Genomic DNA, 19,305 nt, shown 5'->3' on the forward strand with positions numbered 1-19,305 from the left:
CGATGGTTAAATCTAGCACAAAACCGACAACTAGCAACATCGTGGTCAGGGCCTAGGCAAGGAATAAAGTGAGAATGAAAGTCCTTATGAGGTATTTGCTTCCCACAAGAAATACAATTGTTAATTTTTTCTGACATCGGTCTGGAGCAAGAAAAAAGTTTCCCCAACGTGGTACTTAGCTTTACAGAAGACTTCGGATCTGAAATTCAATTTTGAAAATCTTAGGAGTCGGCCGACCGGCACTTGCGAACTGCTTTTGCTTCGGGCACCGCGCAGCAAAAAAGAATGAAGAAAATGGCGTTGGCTGCATCTTTTATACCCCTGGCGCACTGATGTCAGGGAAGAGGCGACAGCAACTGACGCCGGACCAAGACTTTGGAATTCAGGCTGACTGTGGGTCGCCTGCCAGCAGGATAACCCAAGTGTAATGACTGCAGCAGTGAAACACGATGAACATCTGGTTCTAGCACTCCTTGGGCCAGCATGAGATGAAGAACAGGTAGAAATAAAAGAGTCTGATCTGGAAGATGAGGAATGACCTCCTGGAAAGGAGGACTTTCTATCACTGCCATCTATAACCTTGATGATTGATTTTCAGAACCCATCTGTCTGAAAAAAATCTGTTGACAAATAGAAAAGCAGAGATTCAGACTTTATGGAAGAAAAAAAGGGGGCCAGGATGGGAGGGGTCACAAGGTCTCTTGAACAGTCATTAAGACTTGTTGGATTGTCCTTGGTTTTGGGAGGTTTGAGATTTCTTTTTGGAATCCCCTTGCCATTTCTTCTTAAACGTCTGTTTAAATAACTTTGTTGGAACTGTTCATTCTGTTTTTGCCAAAACTGGATGAGGAGTTAAAAAGTCCCTTGGACAATTAGGAAAAGGAGGGCTGAAAAATATCCCCTAGATCAGCTTGCCCCTTTCATCACAAATTTTATTCACCTCTGCAGCAGAGGGGCAAAACACAAAATTTCTATTCATGGGAGAATTTAAAATCGCATTTTTAATATCATCTAGGAGACTCAGAGAATGCAGTGAGAACCTCTTCAAAACAGTACTGGTGGCCACAGCCCTGAAACAAGTGTTAACAGAGTCATACACACACTGCAAACAATGAGTAGTAACCTGTGCAGTAGAAGAAACTACACTATTTATTTTTTCCTCACAAGAAGAGACTGCATATAAAATATTCCTCATATTTCACAGTTTGTCAGAGTAAACTTTATCATATCCGCCTGTCAAATCAAAAATTCTGAAAATCAAAGTTGCAGAGCTACACACTTCTTTCAATAGTTTTCCCATCTTTATCAGAAAGGAGTGTTTATCAGCAGTGGGATCAACTAATGTATAGCTGCTGGCCTGTCCTGGGTCAGGTTTGGGAATAGTGTACCAAAATTTAAAAGACAAATTAACTTTATACATCCTATTTGCCTTTTCAGGGGTAGCTGGCAATCAGACAAAATTGCAAGCAAGAAACGCACATCCTCTACAGCAGAAAGAACAGGAGGAATGGGTGAAGGTTTTAGAAAATCCTTCTGTAACAACTCAGTATGTTCTGAGGGACTGAGAAACCTCAATGTTCTCCTGCTGAAAACACTGGCACAATATGGCAATAGTCTCAGAGAAAGAGAAACCCCTACAGGAAGAATCAGACACTGAGCTCTCCTCTGAGTCTGAATTAGAAATCTGATGAAAAAAACTGTATCCATCCCTGCATCTTCCTGTTCAGATTCAGAATCTTGAGTCTCTCCAGGAAAAGGGGAAACCCTCTTTCTTTTACCAGAATCTACTCTACAAGGATGAACTGTCTGAATTAAACAGTGAACCACATCCAGTAAACTACCCCTATCCAAAGAAATTTGGGGAGGAGTAGATGCATACTTGGTTTTCTGTTTTTTTTTTTTTTTTTTTTTTTTTACAGGAGGAAAGAATGGGCCAACTGTATTACTAATGGAAAAAGCTGCTTCCCTGGAGATGGGCACAGCATTCTGACACAACAGGGAAACCTCCCTGTACCCTCTTCTCAGAACAGACAAGACTGCCTCCCTCTTGCCCACTAAGGAGACCCCAAGAACCACACAGGATGTTGCTAACTCCTTGTCCATAGTGGCTGTAGGTGCTACATCAGAGGGCTCCAGAGTAAAATAGGAGTGGTTTGATGTATAACAAATGGCCACAGCAGAGTCATCCACTTGTGGCTGAGGCAAATTGCTAGCCTGCTGTGGTGGCAAAGGCTGTTTGCATCATTTTTTTATTTTTGTGGTTGGAAGAAGGACAAACTGTGGGACTAGTAGTCTGTTCCATGGTCAAGCCAAAAGTGGTGCATCTTTCCCAGTTAAAACATGTAGCAATTACAGATAAACACTACCAGTCCTCAAAAGTTACTTTTCTGACAGAAAAAAGACCATAAAAAGTACTTTAAAACACTATGACAGCCCAAAAAAAGAAAAAAGAAGTTATGTATTCACCATAACATTCCATCTGAGTAGTTATACTTCATTTTTCTACAACCTGTGAGTATACGGATCCGTATCGGATCCGAGCAGGCAACTTTTTTTCTAGCATCTGCTCCAAGCTCCGAGCTCCTCCCCTTACCCCTAATGCCCTACCATCTCCTATCTTCCCTTCAGATCGAGTTTGCTGCAATTAACAATATATATGCAACTCAACCCAATAACCAACCTGAAAACAGGATAAGGTCCGGGGGATGGAGGGAATGTTGCAGAAAAATGAAGTATAACTACTCAGATAGAACGTTATGGTGAGTACATAACTTCTTTATCTGAAGTAGTTAACTTCATTTTATCTGCAACCTGTGGGACAGAGTCCCCAGCTACTCTGATCCTGGGATGCTCTTAAGGAAGGATATTCCTGAGCACCGCAGAGCCAAAGGATGCTCTACCCCTCGAAATCAGATCCAATTTGTAATGGGAAATGAAGGTATGTGAATTGGCCCATGTCGCTGCTGCACAAATATCATCCAAAGGTACCCTGGACCAAAAAGCAGCAGAAGTCGCCATGGACCTGGTAGAGTGAGCCTTAACTATACCAAGAGGAGATAAACCTTTTGCTTTGTAGGCATGTGAAATGCAAAGAGTGATCCATCTGGCTAAAGAAACTTTAGAAATACCTTTTCCCATAAACGCTTTGGAAAAGGAAACAAACAATTGGTCAGTCTTGCAGAAAGACTTTGTTTTATGAAGATAAAAACAAAGTTGTCTATGAACATCTACCAAATGGAGTTTGTATTCACCTTTATTTTGGAAGTTGGGAAAGAAAATGGGCAGATTAATGGACTGGTTTAAGTTTGCTTCAGATGCCACTTTAGGTAAGAAGAAAGGGTTAGTACAGAGGGAGACCCTATCCTTATGGAAGGCCAAATACGGAGGCACGGCAGACAGAGCTTGAATCTCAGAAACTCTCCTAGCCGATGTGATGGCGACTAGGAAAGCTGTCTTCCAGGACACAAATTTTAAGTCCACCGAAGCTGCGGGTTCGAAAGGAGGGGCCACCAATGCCTGTAAAACAAAAGTAAGGTCCCAAGGAGGTACAGAATCCTTGACAGGGGGCCGTAACAGAAAAGTACCTTTAAGAAAAGTTTTACACAGCCTAGAGGAGGCTAAGGCCATGTTGTCTTCACCAACGTGAAAACTGGATATGGCTGCCAATTGTACTTTCACTGTGGAGGAACTAGCTCCTTGCTGAAAGATACCAGACAGGAAGTTCAACACCACTGGAACAGGGGCTGTAAAGGGATCTATTTCTCTCTGTGAGGCCCAAATGGAAAAGCGCTTCCATTTACTGCAATAAAGTTTCCTTGTGGAGTCTTTAAGAGAGGCCACCAGAATGGATTTTAACTGGGATGAAAGACCGGGAGTCATGGCGATTAACGGAACTGGAGCAACCAAGCTGTTAGCTTGAGGCTGCCCAGATCGGGCGGATGTGTCCCCGACGGATGGGAAATTAGATCCGGGCAGGGATCCAGAACCCACTGGGGAACCAGGAGATGAGACCAAAGGAATGGTAACCAAACCGGACGAGGCCAGAATGGGACAATGAGGATCACTTTGCACTGTAGTCGGCAAGCTTTCGGAAGAAACTTCAGAATGAGAGGTAAAGGTAGATAAGCATACAGAAGGCCGGGGGGCCAAACATGGACTAGAGCATCTCTGGGTACTTCCCCTGGTAAGGGAATCAGAGCGAAGAACTCGCTGCACTTCGTGTTGGAAGGAGATGCGAAGAGATCGCAGCAAGGCTGACCCCATGCCAGGAAAATCTCCTCAGCTACTGACTGTTTTAGAGACCACTCGTAAGGCATCAGAATGGCCCGGGCTCAATCTGTCCACTAAAATGTTGGAGCGCCCCGGGATGTGCGTTGCTATCAGAAACCGACCAGTGGAAATCGCCCATTCCCACACTCTCATGGCCTCGTGACATAGAGGGTAAGATCTGGTTCACCCCTGCTTGTTGATATACCAGACGACCGACATGTTGTCTGACTGAATTGCAATCAATCCGAGAGGGAGGACTGTGTGAAAGGCTTCCATTGCTAAAAGCACTGCCCTCATCTCTAGAACATTTATGTGCAAAATGGTCTCTGTCTGGGACCACATGCCTTGGACTGTCCTTCCCGAACAGTGTCCCCCTACCCGAGTTGGGAGGTGTCCGTGGTCACTGTGGTTTGGACTGGGGGTGATGCAAATGGGCGTCCTTTTGATATCTCCAGTGAAGTTAACCACCAAAGAAGAGATGTCTTTCAGACGTGACTGATCTTGATCGGAAATTCCATGGGTAAGTCTAGCCAGGACCACTGAACAGCCAGAGTCCATTGAAGAACCCGTATGTGAAGGTGTGCATACAGGAGAATAGATATGGCGGTAGCCATGGAGCCCAGAGCCCGGAGAACCTCCCTCGCCTTTGAAGACTTGGAGTTCGCTATCTGAGCTATGTGGCACCTGAGATGTAGAATCCTGTCTCGAGTTAGGAATACCTTCATCTACAACGTGTCTAACAGTGCCCCAATGAAGTCTAGAATTTGTACTGGTTGCAAATGGGATTTGTGAACAGTGACTGTAATTCCCAGTAGGTCTGCTAACCGAATAAAATAATCTCAGGCCAGACGCAAGTGATGCTTGTTGTGCGCAGCGAAGAGCCAGTCGTCCAGGTATGGAAACACCTGAATACCCTGAAGCCTCAGGTGAGCCGCTACAACTACCATTACCTTGGCGAACACCCTGGGGGCTGTGGTGAGACCAAAGGGTAGGGCTCTGAACTGAAAGTGACTGGCTCCCAGCCAGAAGCACAGAAACCTCCTGGAGCTTCTGTGTATTTTGATGTGGTAGTAAGCATCCTGAAGGTCTAACGAGCACATCCAGTTCCACTCTCGGAGATAAGGTAGAATGGACTGTAGAGTGACCATCCGGAATTTCTGTTTTGCTACCAACAGGTTTAATGTTGACAGGTCTAGAATGGGCCTGAAGTCCCCCGTCTTTTTTGGCACCAAAAAGAACCTTGAGTAGACGCCTAATCCGGACTGATCGGGAGGGACCTTTTCAATGGCTCATTTGAGAAGCAGCTTTGAAAGCTCTAGAGCTGCAGCCTCCCTGTGAGTGGGTGGAACATCCAGGTGGTGTTTTGTAATATTTGGAGGGGCAATGAAAGGAATAGAGTAACCTCTGGATATTATCTGAAGAACCCAGCGATCTGTCGTAATGGACTCCCATGCCGCTGGGTGTAAGGACAATCGTCCCCCGACTGCCTCCAGAGTAGGACAGTCGGGTAAACCCCTCAGGGCTGCTGACTGGGTCTATCAGAGAAGGGTTCCCTAGAACGGAAATTCCTGGGACTCCCTCTACCTCTGGGTCGGCGTCGGCCCTGTCCCCCTCAGCCTCTGTGGGAATAGCTGTCCTGAGAATCCAGGAAAATTGAGATTTTCGGAACCACATCTTCTTCTGCCCTCTGATTCCTAGAGAAGGACCGCTGAGGGTTAGAGAAGCGGACTCCGATGGCAGACAAAGTCTTCCCGTCCTTTTTGCTCTGGACCAGTGCGTCACGTACTGTCTTCCCAAAGAGGGAAGAACCGTCGTAGGGAGTGTTGATAAACGACGCCTTGAAAGGGTCCGCAAACTGACACAATCTGAGCCAGGCATGACACCTCATGGCTATGTCTGCCCCAGCCGCTCTAGCTGCTCCTTCCGTGGCATGGGAAAGTAGCCGCATACATGTATTTGAGACCGACTTCAGAGTAGACATTTCAACCGAGAACAGCTGTCTGTCCTGCGGCGATAAAGACTCTGGGGGCGACTCAGCGAATTCCGAATCAAGGTCTCGCTGAAGTCGAATCACATGGGCCAAATAATTCAGCGCACGGATAGAAAAAGTCGCTGAGGAGTATACGCGCTTCCCAAACCTATCCACCAACCTGGACTCCTTGTCTGGAGGGTGGACTAAGGAGCTCCCCTGTGCTAGTTCCTTCTTTGTGGCCGCTGTGACCAACATAGCATCAACTGGGGTTGTCTATCAGAAGGAGGAGATAAAACCTTGTCAGGAAATTTGGGGATGGGCTCTACGGTGTCAGGCTCCTTCCATGCCCTCGAGGTGATGAGGTCCACCAAGGGGTCTGCTGGTGGGGAAACACAGGAAGTAGATGGGCCCGTGCCAAAGGCCTCCAGGAACACTGACTCATCCCCAGAAGGTTTTGGGGCTGACCAACCTCCCCTCTGGTGGAGGATATCCATAATTTCTCTGAAGGAGACGTCTTCGGGAGGTGACCTGGGGGAACCTTCTCCTTCATCTAAGTCAGTGTCAATGGTGAGGGACTCGGGGGAGTCCAAGTGCCTCCTTTTGCACTTCCGCTTGCGGTGACCCTCTTCAGTGGGACTTTCAGAAGAGGATCCGCGAGCCGCAGGGGTTTCCTCTGGGAAAATGACCTGGGGATCCTCTGGCATGGGCTGTCCCTGAGACAGGATGAAGGGAGTCATCGCCAAATCCAGGGGGGCCTGGGTGGTATCAGAGGGGGTGGGCTGGGGTCTCAATCCCTGGGAGAGAACCCTCTCCACCACTTCGAAGGCCGAGGGAGAAGTCCTCCCTGGATCCGAAGCGGGGACTGGAGCCGAAGACAGGGTAGCCTGAAGTCCGAGGGAACGGATTGGGTCTGAAAGGGTAGGAGCCAAAGAATCCATTCCCCCAGGTCCGACTCCCTGTCCACGGCTCCAAGCGTCACTTGGATACGAACAAGTCAGATCCGAGGAACTGAAGGTAACAGCCAGAGTCGAGGTTGGAGGAACCATCAGCGCCGAGCTACCAGCTCTGAAAAACCTCGGATCCAAAAGCCCCGAAGCCGAAGCACGGATCGGGGAAGGAGAGATGGGGTGGAAAAGAGGCATGGAGGTCGCCCCTCCAGAGGGAGAGGGACCTGGCAAGACTCCCATCTGAATTTGGGTCTGAATAAATCTCCGCATCATCCTGTCCATATCCATGTCCGATAGGCTCCGATTCGACCTCGAAGAGGCCACCGACTCGGATCTGGCTGGTCTGCGCAGAGGGGTGGAGGGGCCTCGGATCCGAATGTTCCAACGGCTCCGGTGAGAAATGAGGTGACCGGAGCCGAGGAGAAACAGGCCTCATGGTCTTAGATGGGGGGCTGAGAAAGAGCTCCCTGTCTGGGGATCTCTTACGATGCCTGTCTTTCTTCTCTGCGCCTTTCCTTTTCCTTCTCTTTTTCTTTATCTTTGTCAGACTCGCTGACTGAAGATCTGTCCTTTGAGGACCCGTCGCCAGACGAAGAGGGAGGCTGAGTTCCTGTCTGGGGTGGTACACTAGCGACCGAGGCAAATTCCAGTATGGCAACAGGAAGAAGGCCTTTGGTAACTAGCTTGGCCTTACGATCCCTAAGGGCCCTAGGGTTGAAGCCTGAACAGACAGCACACTGAGTGGATAAATGTGCCACTCCTAAGCATATCACACACAGAGTGTGACCATCGGCAGGGGAAAGCTTATGGCCACACTCTGTACATATTTTGAACACAGGCTTTGGCTGGTCAGCCATAGTTCTGCATTCAAAGGTATAAGCACTACCTTTCCAAAAACCACACACACACAGGTAGGGGAAGGGCAGGCCTAACTACTACTCTAATACAAAAAACTTTTTTTTTCTTTTACACTAACGACCAAACGAGTTACTACAGAAGGGGAGGAAGGGTAATCCTAGTCAAGCACACCTAGATATAAGCAAAAAGTTTCTACTTACTATCCCTTAGCTCAGAGCAAAGGAGACCATGATGCACACTATTGGCGTGGCAAACGAGATCTGAGGGAAGATAGGAGATGGTAGGGCATTATGGGTAAGGAGAGGAGCTCGGAGCTTGGAGCAGATGCTAGAAAAAAAGTTGCCAGCTCAGATCCAATACGGATCCGTATACCCACAGGTTGCAGATAAAATTAAGTTAACTACTTCAGATCAAAGTTTCTCCACAGAAAAAAATGCTTTCAGTTACTTTATACTATTTTTAAACAGACAGGAAAAAAAAGTGCTCTGTTTAAAAGTACATTACCATCTCAAGACAATCCATTACAACAAAACACTCATATCCTTAAAATAACTTTTCTCAACAGGAAAGTAAACAAAAATCAAGAAAATTAAGAAAATTGAAGTTTTCTCGCCAAAGGGAACACATTCGACCAGAAAAGGAAAGAATAAGCGCACGTTTGATCCTTGAAAGCCTCAGAGGAGCGCACTCTTTGGGAGCAGCAAAGCTCTGAAGGGTTTCACACTCAAATTTGTCTTTTTAATCAGCTCAGCTCAAGCTGCATGACAGTTTGGACATTTGAAGGTGCCCTGAAGCTTTAGAAGCTGGCCAAATTGTATACCCTTGGAAGGATATAGCCCACACAGCAAAGGCTGCTGCAGCAGTGATCAATATAATGAACATAACCTATTTTATTCAGGGGGCAATCCCTCTTGCAATTTATATATACCAACTCCAGGAGTGAAAAAAGGCAAATTCCAAATTTTCAGTATGTTGAGTTTTCCATATTTTGTGCCAGCAACAATGTTTAGATATTTTGACTTTAGATCAAATGAATTTCACCCCAGACAAATAGGACCTGGTCCTGCATGTAACATCCACCTAGAAAACAATCCTACTTGCTGTGCCCTATACAAACAGACTGTTTCCAAAGGTGAAAGGGTATGAAATTCCCTAACAGTCTATGTACAGCTTCAAAACTGATGTGAAAAATAAAAGGTATACGGTCCACCTTGACAGTTTGATTTATTTTACTTATCTTTTGTTGACTAGGTTAATCCCACTAGTCCAGTGGTGTTTTTTCAGGGGTGACCTGAGGTTGTATTTATACTGCTAGTGGAAATTTGACCAGGGCATTGGGGAACTTAACCTTCTGTTTTTGATAGTTGTTTATCCACTCTCTTGGCAGATCCAGGCCAGCAAATTTCTCATTCAGAGACTCTCATAATGCTATACAGTCTCACTTGTTTTCAAAACGGGTTTGCCCTGAAGAGAATAACAAGGTACCGGACTAAAGAAGGTGTGCAGAATGGCTTCAGGCATAGGCCTGCCACATACTGCCTGAAAGGAAGGCGACAATTTGGTAGGGGGATAGTGAATAGGGCATAGATGGACATAGGAGGACAATGTGGATCTACCATTATTAAGTGCATAACTTTTGTATCCTGTACTGTGTTAATCTCAATGGTTGGGACAGAGTCCCCAGCTACTTTCCTCCTGGGTGACATCATACCAAGAGACTCTTTGGAATGGCAGCACCAAAGGCAACTCTGGACCTTGATTCAAGTTCAGATTTATAGTGTTTGATAAAGGCATGCATTGTTGACCTAGGTTCTACAGCAACTGATGTTGTCCAAGGTAGAATATATTAATTAATGAATGAATAAATGAATGAATCAATTTATACTTCACTGACTTTGTCAGCTCCACTAGGCCAATGGCCTCTTTTCAAAGTAGACCAGGAGTGGTATTCATACTTGACAAGGGGAATTTTTGCTAGGGCTCTACTCTTCCCCTACTCCTTCCTATAAGTACAATCATGTCAGCTACCATCATCCAAAGGATGGCACATTCAGAAGTGCAGACCCCCTTATGCTGCGCTGCAGTGTCACTACTGGAAAATTAATCCAGCCACCTGGTATTAGAACACAACTCATAGTCATCTGATCTTCCAGCACCAACAGTAAGTATGTTACCAGATGAGCCTCAGACTGTTTGAAATAAGCCAGACGTTCAAAAAGATCTTGTGGAATTAGCTTTGGGTGTTGATCACAATGTAATGCCTCTGAAAGAGTTAAGTAAATGTTATGCAATCAGAGCCATGTGAGAAAAGTGAATTTAGAAAAGGATATATAAATGTAGTCATTTTGTTATGGATTTTATTGTATGGAGAAAGAATCTCAACTGATGATGGAGGTTAAGGTTGTGAAGGTGGTATTCTCCTTTGTTAGCATGTTTTGGGGAATAAAACAGGCCAACTAATAGATGCTCAAAGCCATCTCTGTGGGTACTCTGGGAACAAATGAAGGGATTGGTCTGACAAACTCTTACTATGAAAAATCAAGTACTGTTGTTTGCATTATGAAGCTTGCAACTCAGAAATCCTTCTTGCTGAGGTAATCCCAACCAAAAATAAAGCCTTACAGGACAGGTGTTTTAATGAAGACATGGAAGCAGGCTTAAATGGGTCTTTTTTGAAGTATTAACGTAAGATCCCATGGTGGGGTAGGATGTTTAACAGGTGGTCTCAAGAAAAAGGTTCCTTTTAAAAATGTCTTACATATCTTCAGTGAGCCTACAGAACTGCAGTCTAGGAAGTTTAAAATGGTAACTTGATGGACTTTGACTGTGGAGCAACTGGCAGCAAAGTGAAAAAAGACCAGCCAAGAAAGAATAGTTGTGTAAAATCTTACCATAATGATAAGATACCCTTCTCTTCACTGTTGCAGTATTCTTTACATGCGGGTTATCCCTGCTGTAGGCCACCTGACGTCGGCCAGTATACTAGAGTCTTTCGCTACTGTAAGGTGTGTGGTACGTCAAACGTAGGATGCCCTCATATGTCGTCCATAAAGCGACGTACATACACACTAGCCTAAGGAAAGTAGGGTTTGAATATCCAAGGTGAAAAAACAAAAAAAAAAACTGTGGGAAGGAGGGAAGGATTCGAATACAGCAACAGCGAAGAGGAGGATATCTATCATTATGGTAAGATTTTACACAACTACTCTATGTCCTTCTATTCATCTGTTGCAGTTTTCTTTACATGAGGGACAGAAAGTACAGTTTTGTACCTACCATAAATGTAGATGTTCGAGTGTTCACCCTGCTGCAGTCATCACACTTGAGTTATCCTGCCGTCAGGCGGTCCCACAGTCGGCCCGAGTTCCAAAGTCTTGGTCCGGCGTCGGTTGCTGTCACTTCTTCCCTGACGTCAGTGCGCCAGGGGTATATAAGAGGCATCCGATGCCATTTTCTTCAGTTTTTCTTGCCCCAGATGTCAGGTGCCCCCAGTAGGTAGGCAATATATATATATATATATATATATTCAGGCACAAGCAAATACAGAGGTTGTATAGGATAGAGTGGTACAGATAAGTTCAGCTAGTTCAGAGGGGATGGAGGGAGGGTAACCTGGACTGCAGCAGGGTGAACACTCGAACATCTATATTTATGGTAGGTACAAAACTGTACTATGTTCATCGTGTTACCCTGCTGCAGTCATCACACTTGGGTTGAATCCCAAAGCTAAGGATGGGTGGTGGAGTTAAAACAGGGTTAGAAGAAGCTAGTAGGCCCTGCAGAACTGCAGTGGCAAAACCAGCTCTAGTCTTAGAATATAGAGATAAGTGATAGTGTTTAGTGAAGGTGTGCACTGAACTCCAAGTTGCAGCTTCCAGAATATCCTTGGTTGGCACTCCCCTGAGAAAGGCTGCTGATGTAGCTGTAGCCCTGGTGGAGTGGGACCTAATGTTAGCAGGTACCGGGTTTCCCATGATGCGTGTAGCAGAAACGTATGCAATGCTCTATCCATTTAGAAATGGTCTGTTTTGAGATAGCTTTTCCTTGTGATCCTGCAGCATAGGTTACAAAGAGTTGGTCAGATTTTCTGAAAGCCTTAGTTTTATCCAGGTAGTAACGTAATTTTCTGTGAATGTCCAAAGAGTGCAGGAGTCTTTCTCCTTTGATCTGGGGATTTGGGAAGAAGGTGGGCAAATGAATGGTTTGGTTTAGGGCCACACTGGACACCACCTTTGGCATAAAGGAAGGGTTAGTTCGTAAAGAGACTCTGTCTTGATGAAAAATGAGGAAAGGCTCCACTGCCATTAGTGCCTGTAGCTCTGAGACTCTTCTAGCTGAGGTTATTGCTAGTAGCAGGGCAGTTTTCCATGAAAGAAATTTTAAATCAGCTGAAAAAGCTGGTTCAAAGGGCGGTAGTGTAAACTTTTCCAGAACAAAGTTGACATCCCAAGTAGGTGTCGGTGCTCTCCTGGGCAGTCTTATGCTCTTAGCCCCTCTGAGGTACTGTCTTAGGAGTGGATGTGAGAGTAAAGGAGGATCCGTGTTGTAATGAGCTGAAATTGCTGAGGCGTGGATCTTAATAGATGAAAAGGAAAGTCCTTTGTGCAACATCTCAGTTAAATATTGTAGAATCTGAGGAATGTTTGGATCAAGGGGATTTTGGCCTTTAGCCTGGTTCCAGGCGCAAAATCTTTTCCATTTGTCTGAATAGGTTTTCCTGGTGCTGGGCCTCCTGGCCTCCAGAATGACATCCATAACAGCTTTGGATAGAGGTGTTGGCTGGTTGTTTGGGTAATTTGCCATGCAGCCAGGTTTAAAGTCTTGAGCTGTCTGTGTAGAATCGGACTGTCTCGCTGGGTGAGCAGGTGAGAAATTTGTGGTAAAATCCATGGTGGGCCGTGGGCCATGTTCCTTAGAATTGGATACCAATGCTGGCGTGGCCAGTCTGGTGCAATGAGTATCATTTGTGGCCTCTCTAATCTGACTTTCAGCAGTACTTTTGCTAGAAGAGGCAATGGAGGAAAGGCATACACTGTTAATGTTTTCCAACTGAATGAGAGGGCGTCCACTTTCCAAGCTTGTGGATGGAATGTCCTTGTGCAAAATTTTGAAGTTGGTAGTTTTGGGGGCCTGGCAAACAGATCTATGTCTGGGCGTCCCCATTTTTAAGCTATCATTGCAAATACTTATGGATCTAGTTTCCACTCGTGTGGATCCATGATGTTTCTGCTTAGGTTGTCTTCCAATGTGTTTTTCTTTCCTGGCAGGAATTGTGCTTGTAATTGAACCTGGTAAGACAGTGCTGTGTTCCACAAGGTCATTGCTTGCCTGCATAGAGGGTAGGAATGTGTGCCCCCTTGCTTGTTTATGTACCACATTACTATGGTATTGTCCATCTTTATTATTAGTTGTCCTGGGTGTAAGAGGTCCTTGAAAGCTGTTAGGGCATGCTGTACTGCTAGCATTTCTTTTTGATTGATATGCAGATGTCTTTGATCTGTGGTCCATTTGCCCTGAATGCACTGTCCTGCCATGTGTGCTCCCCAGGCATAGTCCGATGCATCTGTTGTCATAGTTTGCCTGGGTGTGGGTAAGGTGAAAGGCTGACCCTTGTTGAGGTGACATGCCTGTGCCCACCATAGAAACTCCTGTTGAAGGCAGGGAATGAGTGGTATCATTGTTTCCAAGCTGTGGCTGTGCTGAGTCCATACGCTTTTCAGGTACCATTGTAATTTCCTCATGTGCAGTTTTGCAAATGGTACTAGTAGTATGCAAGATGCCATGAATCCCAAGGCCTGCAGAATTTTTCTTGCAGGGAGTTGGGTCTTTGTTGCCATTATTTTGAAATATTGAGTCAGCTGTTGTTGCTCGTCTGGCGTGAGATAAGCCATCTGGGCCGTTGTATTCAAGCTGGCACCCAGGAATATTATGTTTTGTGAGGGCACTAGTTCTGATTTCTTTTCGTTTACTGTGTACCCTAGGCAACTTAGAAGGTGTTTGACAAATGCCAGATGCTTTAAAAGAATGTCCTTGCTTTCTGCTTGAATAAGGCAGTCGTCCAGGTATGGGTATATTTGAATTCCTCTTTGTCTGCAGTATGCAATTACTGGTGCCAGGCATTTTGTGAAGACCCTGGGCGCAGTAGATAAGCCAAAGGGCAGTGCAGAGAACTGATAATGCATTGAACCTGCAATGAAGCGGAGGTATCTTCTGCAATTTAGTCTGATAGGGACATGCAGGTATGCCTCCTTGAGGTCCAACGTTACTAGCCAAGCATTCTTGCCCAGCATGGGAAGAAGCTGCTGTAGTGTTAGCATCTTGCAGATAGGTGTTCAGAATTGAAAGATCCAGAATGGGTCTCCATGCTTTGTCTTTTCTTGGGACTAGAAAGAGTCTTGAGTAAAATCCTTGTCCTTGCTCCTGTGTAGGTACCTGTTGAATGGCTCTCATGTCCATGAGAGTTGTAATTTGTTTTTGTGCCTCTGCCCATTGATTTGGTGGCAGGTTTAGCATTCCTTTTATTCTTGGCAAGGTATGAAAGTGGAATCTGTATCCCTGTGAGACAATGTTTAGGACCCATTTGTCTTTTGTGATGATGTGCCAGTTGTCTGCAAAAAATGCTAATTTTCCTCCCAAGGGAGCTGCCAGGAGAGATTTGCTTGGTAGTTTGAGGATTGAGTCATTGTGTTTGTCTTCTGCTAGCTTGGGGCCTGTCTTCTCCTCCTTTCTGGGTAGCAGTACCCCATTGGCGAGGTTTGCAAGGGCCTTGTGACTGGCCTCTGCCCCTTGGGCGTCTGTATTTGCCCCTCTATGATCTGTCAGAAGCTGGAAAGGACCAGTTTTTTGTTGGCCAATTTCTACTGAAACGAGGAGGTTGTACCTGTAAAAAAATCCTTGACCATCTGCATAGACTTTGCCTTATCCTCCATTTTCTTTAAAACCTCTTCTGCTTTGACACCAAATAATACATCCTGCTGTAAAGGTGCATCCAATAATTTTGCTTTAACATGATCAGGTAAGGTTTGTTCTTTTAACCAAGCATGTCTACGTATGACAGACCCAGTAACAGCTGCTCTACAGGAAGCTTCCAATGAATCAAATCCACATTGTAAAGTATGTTTGCCCACCTGTTCAGCTGCATGCAACAGATCCTGCATTTCCTTGAATTCAGACTGTTCAGTATGTGTGCTCATTTTTTGTTTTAATTGAGACATTAGGAATTGCTGATATTTCAGCATGTGAAACTGACAATTTAATGCTAAAACAGCCAGAGTTGCTGAGGTGTATATTTTCTTTCCCCATCTATCTAGGGCTCTGGAATACCTTTCAGAGGGCACAGGATTTTTAGCCATAGAAGCTTTAGCCCCCTTGGGACCCTGGGAAATTGTTTCTGGGTCAGCCACAGGGCTTTTATAAAGGAATTTGTGTGAATCATGTACTCTGTAGTACTTGTCTGGTTTGGCTGGAGCAGGAGGTAGAGAGTCTGGATTTAGACTAGACACCAAGTAAACATCATCCACAATATCTAAAACTGGAGGGATAGCAAGTGGTCTGTGCTGGGGTAGTAAAAGGAACTCTCGGAGACTTTTCTTAGAATCAGAGTAGTCCTGGCCTTCCCAGTGGAAATGTTCCCTCATGGTATGTAAAGTTTCCCCAAAGGAGTAGTCTTCAGGGGGAGATGCTGAGGGAATAGAGTCTTCAGCATCAGAGTCCTCATAAGGGGGAATAGTGTAATCCTGTTCCTCAGAAGAATCTGAGGAAATTGAAACCTGGTCAGAGGAAGCATAATCCTCCTCTTGTCTTGGTCTTTTATCTGGAGGGGGATGGGAACCCCTGATTAGGGTAATCAAATCTTCAGCCATCTTAAGCATCTGTTTCTTAGGCATGGGGCCTTGAACTGCAGACTGATGTTCAGTCTTTTTTGGTTTTAAAGGAGTTTTAAGGTTAGCATAAGATTTAATGGTGAGTGTAGTCAGTCTCAAGACACCTTCTGCAACCGAAGGTGTTTCCACTGCACCGGGGTCTCCTTCTGCTCCAGTGTCAGAAGGGCTTAATAAGGATGGCTGCGTCGGCCTAGTATACTCCGCTTGAGAATCCGCAGCTGTCTGGGGTTCCAATTCTGTGGTCGTCAGGGGCTGCGTAGGCGCCTCACTGAAAACTGGAGAACCGGCGACAGGCCCAGCAGAGGCCTCGGAGTCTGGCTTGTTCCTAGGCTGCCTGTCCTTATCCTTGCATTTTTTATGCATGCCAGTCTTCGGCTGCTCCGGCGGCATGATATAATTAAATTTCCTACCAAAGTAATGTCAAGCGAAGTCAAAACGGCGTTTGATAGTTCATTTATTAAACCTAGCACAAAACCGACAACCTGTGATGTCGTGGTCTGGGCCTAGGCAAGGAATACAATAAGAATGGAAGTCCTTATGAGGTATTTGCTTCCCACAAGAAATGCAATTGTTAACTTTTTCTGACATCGGACTGAGGCAATAAAAGGTTCCCCAATGGGGTACTTAGCTTTATTGAAGACTTCGGACTGAAATTCAAATCGAAAATCTCAGGTGTCAGCTGACCGGCACTTGCAAACTGCTTCTGCTTCGGGCACTGCGCGGCAAGAAAGACTGACCTCTTATATACCCCTGGCGCACTGACGTCAAGGAAGAAGTGAAAGCAACTGACGCCGGACCAAGACTTTGGAACTCGGGCCGACTGCGGGACCGCCTGATGGCAGGATAACCCAAGTGTGATGACTGAAGCAGGGTAACACGATGAACATCAAAAGCTCATGAGGAGAGGGTAGATGGTGAAATGGTAGAGCTCTCCAGAAAGCCATAGAGTATAGCTCTTGCAAAACCTGCTTTACACTTAGAAATGCTGTCCAGTTTGTAATGTTTGGTGAAGGTATGCACAGAAGTCCATGTAGCCACTTCAAGGACTGGAAAATCTAGGAGACAGGAATGCTGCATCCAAACTGACTTTAGGAACCACTGGAGTTTTCTCATGTAAATTTAGGACAGTGGTAAAATTGGGATGGTGGATGCCATGAAGCCCAAGACCCTGAGGAAATCTCTGGCTGTAATGTGGTGCAGACAGAGAAGGTGTTAGAAGCAGGACATGAGATCCTAAGCCTACTGAGGAGACAGAAATGTGCCAGAGTTCCACATCATTTGACCTGTGTCCCTGCTGGACAGGGGCATCAGGTGCTGACTTTTAGGAACACAGGCTAAATTCTTGGTTAGGCTTGTAAGGGTCTCAGGGCCAATAGCCTAGTAACTTCCTATGATCCTAAGAACAGAGACCCTCACAAGGTCTGTCTGAATCTTGCACCCCAAGAAGATGTGATCCTGACAGGGGGGTAAGAACATTTTTTTTTTTGTGGTTAAAGTTAAATCCCAGACGGGGAAGTAGAGAAATAGCAAAGAGGATATTTTGCTCCAAGATCTCTGGGGAGGTGGCCAGAAAGAGGAGATCATCCAGGTAAGGGAAAACGTGGATGCCTTGAAGCCTGCAGTAGGCAATCACCAGGGCTAGACATTTTGTGAAAACCCTTGGTGCAGCAGAGACGTCAAAAGGCAAGGCAGAGAAATGAAAATGCCAGAAAGCCACAGAAAAATGTAAAAACTTCCAGCAGCTGAGGTGGACAGGAATGCAACTTTGATATCCAGGGAAGGCATGTAGGCTTGTGGCAGAATAAGAGAGAAACGAGGTCTGAAGAGTTGACATACAGAAGGTGGGTACCTTCAAGAAGGTGTTGAGATAAGGAAGACCCAGAATGGGTCTCCAAGGACCATCTTTTCTGGGCACTAAGAACATTCTGGAGTAGAAGTCTCTTCCTTTTTGGTCTTGAGGAACCTCCTGAATGGTCCCTTGTCTCAGTAGGTCAAGCAGTACCTCTGAAAAGGAAGGAAGTTGCTCCCTTGGAGGTTGAGGGATTCCCCCTAAAAGAAGGTGGGGAATCCCAAACCAGAAAGTACCCTTTTTGAATGATAGAGAGAACCCTGGGGTCTTGAGTTATGCTTTCCCAAGCAGGCAGAGATACAGAAAGGCACTGGGAAAGAGGAAAGTGTTTGAGGTGTTCACAGGGAACCAGGCCTGTCCAGAAAGGGCTGTTTTTGAGACAGAGCAGCAGAAGTCCTAGGCTGTTGTGGCCTTCTACCACCCTTTTTTGTTTTAGGTGGAAGAGAGTGGGAGTGTGTACGTACAAAAAATGGTTTATCTGGATAATTCCTTTGAAACATGGGTACTGGGGAAACAGGGATGTGTTTCAATTCCTGCAATTCTTTAGCCTTTTCCTGGAGAGGCTTGAATAAGTTAGCTGCCATAGGGCCAAACAATGCAAAGGTGTACAAAGGTGTGTCCATAAGTTTAGCTTTAATACCATCTGGTAATGGCTGGAATCTTAACCAGAAGAATCTCATTATGACAGAGTCAGAGGCAGCTGCCCTTGCAGATGTCTCTGCAACATCATAATGGCTGCATTTGATGGAGTGGAGAGCTACTTGTGAGGAGGTTCCAATCAAGGATGCAGCCAAAGTCTTGTTCTCTGAATAAGGCAAATCAGAAATGACTTGAGAGAGCTGAGACAGAAGCTCTACGGCAAATTTAGTCATGTATTTGGTAATTAATGGCTATAAATGCAAAGGTGACAGAAATGTACAATTTTTTGCCTAGGTTTCCAGGATCCTGCTGTCCTTATCAGAAGGAAAGAGAGTAGCTGAAGGCAGTAACCTGGATGGTTTGTCTGTAGCCGCTGAAATAGCCAATAGGTTTGCTGTAGGACATAGAACAAGAAAGTACAGTTGTGTCCACTTACCATAAATGTAGATGTTCGAGTGTATTCACTGTTGCAGTCATCACACTTGGGTTATCTACCTGCAGGTAGCCCTCAGTCGGCCCGAATAAAAGAAATTTAGAATTTCTGCGTCAGCTGCTGTCACTCCAGGACTGACGTCAGGTCGTCAGGGGTATAAAAACAGGCAGACAACGCCATTACATCAGTTTTTCTTGCCCCAAATGTCAGCAGCCCCCCAATAAGGAGCTAAGCTATGGTGGGAACTCACCACCGGTAAAAAGTAAATACCAATACCTCTGTAAGGGGAGAGTAATATACACAGAGAGGAGAGAGAGAGAAGGGGGCTGGAGGGAGGGAAACCAGGACTGTAACAGTGAATACACTCGAACATCTACATTTATGGTAAATGTACACAACTGTACTATGTTTTTCATGTTTCACTGTTGCAGTCATCACACTTGGGTTGATTCCCA

General features: G+C 45.5%; 1 protein-coding gene across 1 annotated transcript in view; it reads right to left on the reverse strand.

The window, feature by feature from the left end:
• Positions 1-19,305, reverse strand: part of TNKS (tankyrase) — a 2,150,186-nt gene that overhangs the window by 593,587 nt on the left and 1,537,294 nt on the right. The gene's annotated exons all lie outside the window — the stretch shown is intronic.

The sequence above is a fragment of the Protopterus annectens genome, chromosome 2.part0 (assembly GCF_019279795.1).
Source record: "Protopterus annectens isolate FY-2018-M chromosome 2.part0, PAN1.0, whole genome shotgun sequence".
Taxonomy (NCBI): domain Eukaryota; kingdom Metazoa; phylum Chordata; order Ceratodontiformes; family Protopteridae; genus Protopterus; species Protopterus annectens.